Source organism: Pelodiscus sinensis, chromosome 18 (genome assembly GCF_052426305.1).
Source record: "Pelodiscus sinensis isolate ZL-2025 chromosome 18, ASM5242630v1, whole genome shotgun sequence".
In the NCBI taxonomy this organism is placed as follows: Eukaryota; Metazoa; Chordata; order Testudines; family Trionychidae; genus Pelodiscus; species Pelodiscus sinensis.
The window spans coordinates 21010733-21019112 of NC_143069.1; the positions used below are offsets into that span (position 1 = coordinate 21010733).

The window sequence follows — 8380 nt, forward strand, 5'->3', positions numbered from 1 at the left end:
ACGTCCTGGGGAGAGAAAATGGGAGGGGGCTCAGCTATGCACAGTGCAACCCCCAGCCCTACTCCCCCCTTATCCCCGCTAGGGGCACCCAGCCCCCTGTCCTGCCACCTCTGATCCCACTGCCCCAGCACCTGCCCCATTATCCCCAGAGCCCCCGATGTGCCCCACAGCCATCCTGGGTGTGTGCAACTGTGCAAGCCCCTCCCCCCATTACCCCCCCAGCGCCCCCTGCTGGCCCCTGCTGGGCGGGTGCCCCCCCTCACCCCCAGCACTGAGCCCCCCTCACCAGGCTCCTGGGGCAGGAGGCAGCAGCACAGGATCACCTCAGTGCTCGTAGGTCACCATGTCATAGTGCACGGGGGGCAGTGTCTGGAAGAGAGGCAGGAGGGGTCAGTTCAGGCTGCACTGCCCATGGCCAGGCCCATCCCTCTGCCTGGGAGCTGCTGCACCCCCCCCCAGCCCCCCAACCGGGGTTAGCAACTCCCATCGCAGAGTCCCTGCAGGTGGGCTGCCCCACATACTCAGCCCCACGGCAGCAGGGTCCCCCAGGTGCTCAGCCCCATGGCAGCAGGGTCCCCCAGGTGCTCAGCCCCATGGCAGCAGGGTCCCCCAGGTGCTCAGCCCCACGGCAGCATGTCCCCTAGGTGCTCAGCCCCACGGAAGCAGGGTCCCCCAGGTGCTCAGCCCCACGGCAGCATGTCCCCCAGGTGCTCAGCCCCACGGCAGCATGTCCCCTAGGTGCTCAGCCCCACGGCAGCAGGGTCCCCCAGGTGCTCAGCCCCACGGCAGCATGTCCCCCAGGTGCTCAGCCCCATGGAGGCAAGGCCCCCAGGTGCTCAGCCCCACGGCAGCATGTCCCCTAGGTGCTCAGCCCCATGGAGGCAAGGCCCCCAGGTGCTCAGCCCCACGGCAGCATGTCCCCCAGGTGCTCAGCCCCATGGCAGCAGGGTCCCCCAGGTGCTCAGCCCCACGGCAGCATGTCCCCCAGGTGCTCAGCCCCATGGAGGCAAGGCCCCCAGGTGCTCAGCCCCACGGCAGCATGTCCCCTAGGTGCTCAGCCCCATGGAGGCAAGGCCCCCAGGTGCTTAGCCCCATGGCAGCAGGGTCCCCCAGGTGCTCAGCCCCATGGAGGCAAGGCCCCCAGATGCTTAGCCCCATGGCAGCAGGGTCCACCCGGTGCTCAGCCTCACCCTGGGTGCCGGGACAGGGTCAATTCTGGCTTTAGCAGGGGAAACCCAGGGCCCCTGCCTCACTGCTCCCCCTCCCCCTGGTCATCCAGGCCTGAACCCCCCACTGCAGCCAGGGCCGGGGTGCAGCACCTACCTTGGAGGTGCAGAACTGGCCAATGTCAGCATCTGAGAGAGAGATGGGGGGTTAGATTGAATCACATGGGCAGGTCCCACAGTTTCCCACCCTCTTCCCCCTCCAGCCAGACACCCCTAACCTCTCCATCCCTGGGGAGCCCCAGTCCGGGGAGCCCCCAGACTCCCCCACCTATAGCTCCACTGGGGGGTCCTTCCCCCACCAGCGCTCCCCGGCCCTTGCAGCGGCAGGCCCAGCGCTGCACATGGACACGGTGCCCCCGTCAGCCTATGGAGGTGCACTGCAGGGACCCCCAGACGGGGTGGGGGTGGACGGTCACAGTGAGGGAGGGGGCCCCGTCTCCATCAGGCGGGGACAGTGAGAGCTGCCAGATGAAAAGGACCCAGCTCGTGTTGCCCCCCCCCCCCCCAGCGGCATGGGGGAGCCTGGCAGGCCCTCACAGTGCAGCTGCCCCTCGGTGTGTCCGCCACTGCCAGGGCCCCCGTGACGATCGCCAACACCAGCCGCAGCGTCATGGCCAGGGCCTCCCGTGCCCGGCTGCCTGTGCAGGACAAACACAGCCGGCTCAGCGCATGCCACCCCCGACCCCCCGGCCCTGCCACCCACTGCACCCCCGCAGCATGGCCCAGCCCGCACCCAAGCTCGGCCAGGGGATCAGAGGGCCGTGGGACGGGGGAGCAGGCTGCAGAGGGGACCCAGCTGTCAGGGACATCGGAACCCTCCCGCGCAGTTCGGTTGTGCCCCCAAAATCCCCCCGCCCTGATCCCTGCTGCAAGGGAAGCCCAGGGGCACCGTGCCAGGGGGACTCCTCCCCGGGGCCCACCTACCTGGGTCTTCGCCAGGACGACACAACTGGAAGAAAGAGGGAGAACGTCACTAGGAACCGCGCAGGCCCCTCCTGCCCCTACCACGCTGCGGCTGTGCTGGCACCCGCTGCCAGACAACCTCCATCTAGGCAGGGGCTGGCCAGCGCCCAGAGGGCTCCGATATGCACCCTGAGCCCCCGCCCTTCTGTCTGTCCCCATTATCCCTGGGCTCCGGGCTTTGCACCGTGGCTGCAGAGGGATGAGGAGTAACGGTAGTTTGAACTAGGAAGCCTAGTTCGAAGTACCTAGTTCGTGCCCCGTGTAGCCGCGCTGCACAGGGTTCGAACCAGCGGGGTTTTAAAAATGGCGGCTCCCCGCTTATGCAAATGAAGCCCGGGAAATTCAAATCGAACTAGGAGGGTAGTGTAGACATACCCTCAGAGGCTTGGCCTGAGCCAGCTGGGCTCACCACTAGAGGGCAACACCAGCACACGCAATGGGATGGGGGGTTAGCCTCCCACTGCAGAGAGGGCCATGGGGCCTAGCAGTTAGCGCAGGAGGGCTGGGAACCAGGTTTCATCCCCAGCTCTGGGAGGGGAGTGAGACCTAGTGGTTAGAGTGGGGGGTGGCTGCCAGGATACCTGGGTTCTGTCCCTGGCTCTGGCAGTGGCCGTGTTGTGCAGGGACTTTGCACCTGTTTCCTCCCCCATCCTGGGTCATCGGCAGGGATTAGCCCTCCCCAGGCCAGGACAGACCCTCAGGGAGCTCGGGGGCTGAGAACAGCCCTAGTGCTGGGTGCGGGTACCTGGGCTGGCGGCGGCGGCTCCGTCCTGGGCACCTGCAGCAAAAGGAACGGTCACAGTAAAGGGAGGAGGGGGCCAGAGGGGCCAGGGCTGCAACTGGCTCTGGGAAGGAGCCAGACACCAGCAGAGGGTGTGAAGGGAATCCCTGAACTCCAGCCCCTGCCCCCTTCTATCCTGCCCCCTTCCAGCTGCGCAGAGACCTGGGCAAGAACAAGGGCCAGCAAGCAACCTGCCTGCTGGCTAGCTGGGCGGCCCATAATGCCAGCCCGCCCCTCCCCTAAACCCAGCCCCCCAGCTGGGCACCAGACCGCTCCTCTAATCCCAGCCCCCCAGCTGGGCACCAGACCGCTCCTCTAATCCCAGCCCCCCAGCTGGGCACCAGACCGCTCCTCTAATCCCAGCCCCCCAGCTGGGCACCAGACCGCTCCTCTAATCCCAGCCCCCCGCTGGGCACCAGACCGCTCCTCTAATCCCAGCCCCCCAGCTGGGTACCAGACCGCTCCCCTAATCCCAGCCCCCCAGCTGGGTACCAGACCGCTCCTCTAATCCCAGCCCCCCAGCTGGGCACCAGACCGCTCCTCTAATCCCAGCCCCCCAGCTGGGTACCAGACCGCTCCTCTAATCCCAGCCCCCCAGCTGGGCACCAGACCGCTCCTCTAATCCCAGTCCCCCAGCTGGGCACCAGACCGCTCCTCTAATCCCAGCCCCCCAGCTGGGCACCAGACCGCTCCTCTAATCCCAGCCCCGCAGCTGGGCACCAGACCGCTCCTCTAATCCCAGCCCCCCGCTGGGCACCAGACTGCTCCTCTAATCCCAGCCCCCCAGCTGGGTACCAGACCGCTCCCCTAATCCCAGCCCCCCAGCTGGGCACCAGACCGCTCCCCTAATCCCAGCCCCCCAGCTGGGCACCAGACCGCTCCTCTAATCCCAGCCCCCCAGCTGGGCACCAGACCGCTCCTCTAATCCCAGCCCCCCAGCTGGGCACCAGACCGCTCCTCTAATCCCAGCCCCCCAGCTGGGTACCAGACTGCTCCCCTAATCCCAGCCCCCCAGCTGGGCACCAGACCGCTCCTCTAATCCCAGCCCCCAAGCTGGGCACCAGACCGCTCCTCTAATCCCAGCCCCCAAGCCACTGGCAGCACCAGTCATGAGCAGAGTTTGGGAAGGGCCCGCAGAGCCCCTGGCCCTGCTTGTGAAAACCCAGCCAGCCCAGGCTGTCACTATCCTGCTGGGCTCTCTGGCACCTTGGGGTGCTCCAGGAACCGGGGCTGTTCTGGGCTGTGCCGGCCCAGCCAGCTCCCCTAGACACAGTGATGGGGGGCAGGGAGTCCCTGCCCTGCAGGAGGGGTGTGACGGGGGCTGCTGCCCACACATGCCAGCTGCCCCGGAGCCCCTTCTGTTCAGCACAGCCCCTGGTTCCTGCCCCAGCAGTGGGGTCCGGCTGCTCTGGGTGGGGCAGGTCTGGGCCTCAGGGCCTCACCGGTCACACGCAGCGTCCTGGAGAGGCTCAGGTTGGAATTCAGCAGCTCCTTATTGTCACTCCTGTGCTGGTACCAGCAGGAGAAATTCCCAGCGTCCCCCGGGCCGGAGACGCGACGGGTGAGGTGGTAGGTGAATGGCCCGGGGCTGAACACTTGGCTGGCAGCCTCCCGCCCGTCCTTGCAGAAGATAAAGCGGGTCACAGGGGACGCTCCAGGGACCAGACACCTCATGGTAACAATGACCCCAGGGACGGGTTCAGAGAGAGCAGGGGAGCCGGCAGGCACCCTGAGGGGAGACGTGGGAGTGAGAGCCCAGCCGGGGAGCCGCAGAGAGACTAGAGTCAGTCTAGTATCGCGTGTACAGCTGGGGGAGAGCTAAGTTCCCCACAAGCTGTTCTCATCGCTCAGCCATCACCACCACTGCCCTGCCTGTGTCCTGCTCCTCATCCCCGCCCCCACTCCTGTCCCCTGTTCTCCTCCATCTCCTCCCCCTTCCCTTCTCCTGCCCCTCCCCATTTCTAACCACCCTGCCCTGCCCATCCCCGTCCTCTCCCTACCCCCCCGTCTGTCTCCCTCTTATGTGAGGGCTTTGCTGGAAACGCCCCCCCCCCCCCACCCAAGCCAGGGAGATCTCCCCTCCAGGAACAATTCACCCCCCGCATCTCGCTCCCTCCACTCCACAGTATTTCCTCCATTCCCCACAGTTGAAAATTGAGCTCCCCCATCCCCTCAGGTGACAGTCGGGCTCCCCCATACGCAGCTGCCTAGGTAGGCGCCTCCCCAGCCAGAGCCTGCCCCTGGCGCCCACGTCCCCTCCCCGCCTGCCTGTCCCAGGCGACCACCTGAACCTGCGTCCCTCTTTCCCCCAGGTCACAGCTCCCTCCCTGACCCTGCACCCCCCGACACCCCTCGCCCAGGCCAGACTCCTCTCTGGCACCCGCACCCCTCCCCCAAACCCTCTGCTCCCCCTTCACCCAGATCACAGCTCCCTCCCAGACCTGCACCCCCTAGAGCCCCTCCCCCAGGCCAGACTCCTCTCTGGCACCCGCACCCCCTCCCCCAAACCTTCTGCTCCCCCTTCACCCAGGTCACAGCTCCCTCCCTGACCCTGCACCCCTCTAGAGCCCCTCCCCCAGGCCAGACTCCTCTCCTGCGCCCATACCCCCTCCTGGACCCTGCACCCCTATCCACTGCCCCAGATCATACCCCCACCTCCCTGCACGCAGGCTCCTCCCCTAAGCTCCCTTCTGCACCCAACCGCCCCGTCCCAGACCCCAAACCCCTCGGTAGAAATGTGGCCCTTGATCAGTTGCCAAAATGGCCCCCCCATTACAAATTATTGACCAAGCCTGATCCAAATGTTTTTTGAAACATTGTTTAATGAGAATGTAAATACAATTCAATACAATTGGGAGGGTTGGGGGGAGGGGGACGCAGCTGCTGGCTCCTCAGCTCTTGCTGCTCTCACTGGGTGTCTTCCTGCTGCAAGGGAAGCAGAATCCGTCACATTCATCCCTGGGGACTCAGGGGAACTGGCCCCCCAGCATTTCCACCCTCCTCCCCCTGCTCTCTGGTCACCCCCCGTCAGGCCCGCAGGGTGAGCTCCTGACCCCCCCGCCCCCAGAGCTCCTGACACCTCGGCCCCCTCCCGCCTCCTAGGACAGTTTCTGTGTTCAGAGCCTCCCCCACCCCCAGGGACGCTCGCAGGGGCAGGAGGGATTCTGCCAGCAGGGACGTGGGGTGGGGGCAGCCTGAGGAAAGGGGCGGGGGACTCCCTGAGGGGATGGGAAGGAGACCCTGGCCCTGCCCCACTCTCCTGATCTGCTCCGGCTGCTCACCATGTATTCCAGGAGCTGATGGGCCTGCCCATGCAGGGCGTGGGCCAGGACCAGCCCGGCCTGGCTGGGGCGCCGCAGGGGGGAGCGGGCAGCGAGCAGAGCCTTGTCCAAAAAGCAATTCTCCTGCTCTGCTGAGAAGAGCTGCCCAAAGACCTGGAATCAAGAGCACAGGAGGTTTCAGCTGACGGCCCAGAGCCCGGCCCCAACTCCTGGGGCTAAAACAGCTTCCTCCTCCCCCAAACTCCCTTCCAGACCCTGCACCCAGACGCTCTCCTCACCCGGCACCCCAACCCCTGCCCCGGGTCACAGCTTCCTCCTGCCCCCAAGACCCTCCTACCCCCACGAGGGCCCCAGCCAGCCCCACCCCCGAGCCCTGCCCTGCCCTGGCAGCGCGTCCTTACCTCTCCCACCCGCACGCTGTTGCTGTGAGCCAGGACCCATCTTTCTTTGTAGTAGTGTCTGCACCACAGGTCCTCTGCCTGGTGGATGTTGAGGCCTGCAAGAGACACAACAGGGTCATTCTGCTGGCAGGTCTGAGCCCTTCCCCTCCCACGGGTCCCTGCAGGCATCCCTGGGCAAATGGAGGGGCACAGGGGGCAGAAGGGGAACACAGAGGGACGCATCCCCCCTTGGGCCAGTCTGGGGGAAAAGGGCTGGGTCCCCTCCCCCCGCCGCCGGCACCCTCAGGGTGTCCCTGGGGCCCAGGTCCCGGCTGGGTTCCTTACCCCTGTGGTGCAGGAGGAGTTGATACAGGCTGTGCACCCCCTCCCGGGCCAGCCGGCTGACGTCTTCGGATGGGTCCGAAATAAAAAGGCCCAGCTGGGCCACGTGGTGACCCATCCTCGGCCAGTCGGCGGAGTTCTGAGGGGAGAGAAGAGGGGGGGTCCCTCAGCATCCTGGGGCTGCACGTCCCATGCAAACGGCCGCCGAGGCGGGTCTGAGCTCGGGGGACGGACAGAGACACCTCCCGGGGCGGGGGCGGGGCGGGGCCGGCCTTGCGAGGAGACAACCCTGAGCAATGGCCCCGACTGAAGGGTCACTCCGGGGGTGGAACAAGGGGATCCACTGACGGCCACTCCCCAGTCTGGGGCCCAGTCCCTCAAGAGCCCCCCTGAAGGGCCCAGGGTCGCCCCTCCCCGGGGAAAGGAGAACGCGGCCCATTCCCGGCCCATTCCCGGCCCTGCCTCTGCCTCCCGGGGACGCTCCCAGCCCCGCGCCCTGCAGCCCCAGACCCCCCGATTCCGAGGTCACTTACGTCAAACCCCGGGAGGGTGGTGGCGACTCCCAGCAGGGCCGTGGTGCTGCCAAGGGCCCTGGCTTGCTCCTGGGGCAGGCGGGACTCCAGCCAGGGGCTCAGGTGCTGGGGGGGAAAGAGGCAGGTCAGGACCCGTAGGGAGGTGCCGGTTCTGGGCAGAGCCTGGGGCTCCTCTCGGACTGTGCCCCCCCAGCCACTGACACTGCTCCTCTCTCGGCCCCCCCCCCGAGGAAGCAGGGACAATGGCCCCGTCCCCCCCACGGGGCTCACCTCCATTATGAGCTGCAGCCGGGCGGTGTCTGGGGACTCGGCGAGGAGGCTCGCCAGTAGGGCCTGGAGGTCGTAGGGAAGGGCCCGGATGAACTGCTGCAAGACAAGGGGGAGCCCTGGGTCAGAGGGGGGTTGGGGAATCCAGGCCACCCGCTGGCTCCGGGGTCCAGCCTTGAGCAGGGTCTGAGCCGCCTCGCAGAGCAGGGAGGAGCCCAGGCTGGGCATGGAAGGGACGGGCCCCCCGGGAGAGCAACGGGAACCCTGGAGGGAAGGATCCAAACCTGCAGCTTCTTCCCTGCCTCTGCCCCCCCCCCCCCCTCTCTGGAGCTCCAGCCCAGCCCGGGAGCAGGGCCCAGAGGGACGTACCTGTGTGTGGATGGGCTCCTGCTGCCAGTCCCCAGACACTGTCTGTCCCACGGCCGCCGTCAGCAGGGGGCTCAGGAGCTGGGCCCGCAGGGGAGGCTGCAAGGTGCTGGCAGGAGAGAGGGGCAGAGGCTGTTAATTCAGCAGCAGGAGACAGAGACTTTCCCACTCCCTGGCCAGGGGATCTGCTCTGGGGGGAGTCGGCGGGGGGGGAGTCGGTACCTGAGGCTGCAGGCGGCAT

At 66.9% G+C, this 8380-nt stretch overlaps 1 long non-coding RNA gene across 1 annotated transcript; it reads right to left on the reverse strand.

Annotated features, from left to right (window-relative positions):
- Positions 1 to 285: 285 nt before the first annotated feature.
- Positions 286 to 2076, reverse strand: LOC149523280 (uncharacterized). The gene is made up of 3 exons (XR_016347187.1): positions 1764 to 2076; positions 1324 to 1355; positions 286 to 369 (listed from the first exon to the last, which is right to left on the reverse strand). It is a non-coding gene; the product is annotated as an uncharacterized LOC149523280 (long non-coding RNA).
- Between the last annotated feature and the right edge of the window lie 6304 nt (positions 2077 to 8380).